Raw genomic sequence first — 759 nt, 5'->3', positions numbered from 1 at the left:
CCTTCCCACCTTAGGGTCCTGCCTGTCTTGCCTCCAGACACCTCAATAGTTGGAGCTGGTCTCCGACACTAGTGATGTAGATAGAACAGCTTTACTAAGTTTCCATCTATGTATCCCTTTCAGATAATTGCCCCTTGTATTTACCATTTGTGTGTGTGTGTGTGTGTATTACTACTTTATTTATGCATACAAGAACAGGGGTGCAAGCCAGAGGTTCAAAGGGTGAGAGGAGTCCTCAGAGATAAAGTGGGGAGCAGAACAGGCAGATCTACGAAATACCATGGAGACAAGAGAGGTGTGATGCACCACAGCCACTTGGAAGGTCTCTAGTAAAGGAAGACCCTTAGGAATAGTTTCAGAAACATTAGTGCAGGCTCTGCGCACTGAGAAATTGGTTCTGAATACTTGGGAAAGACACCATGTTCAAAGATTGAAAGACTCACCAAGTCAATTCTCTCCCAAATTAAGCAGTAATTCAATAGACTCCTATTTTAAAAAATCACAGTAAGGGTCCATCACTGGTGGTGCAAGGGGCTCCGAAGCTATCCACAGACACTGCAGCATGCGTTCAAACCGCCGTCAGAATGCTGACCCACCTGGCACAGCAGACCTCTCCTGTCTCCCCACTGTTCACTTCAGCAATGTATTTCAATAGATCTGCCTGTTCTGCTCCCTATTCTGTCTCTGGTGAATCCTCTCACTACCATCCCCACCTCTGGCCTGTACCCCAGTTCAGTAAATAAATATAAAAAAAAAAAA

This window comes from Condylura cristata, unplaced genomic scaffold, assembly GCF_000260355.1.
Source record: "Condylura cristata isolate star-nosed mole 26May11 unplaced genomic scaffold, ConCri1.0 scaffold00029, whole genome shotgun sequence".
Taxonomy (NCBI): domain Eukaryota; kingdom Metazoa; phylum Chordata; class Mammalia; order Eulipotyphla; family Talpidae; genus Condylura; species Condylura cristata.
This window is presented reverse-complemented; position numbering follows the sequence as displayed.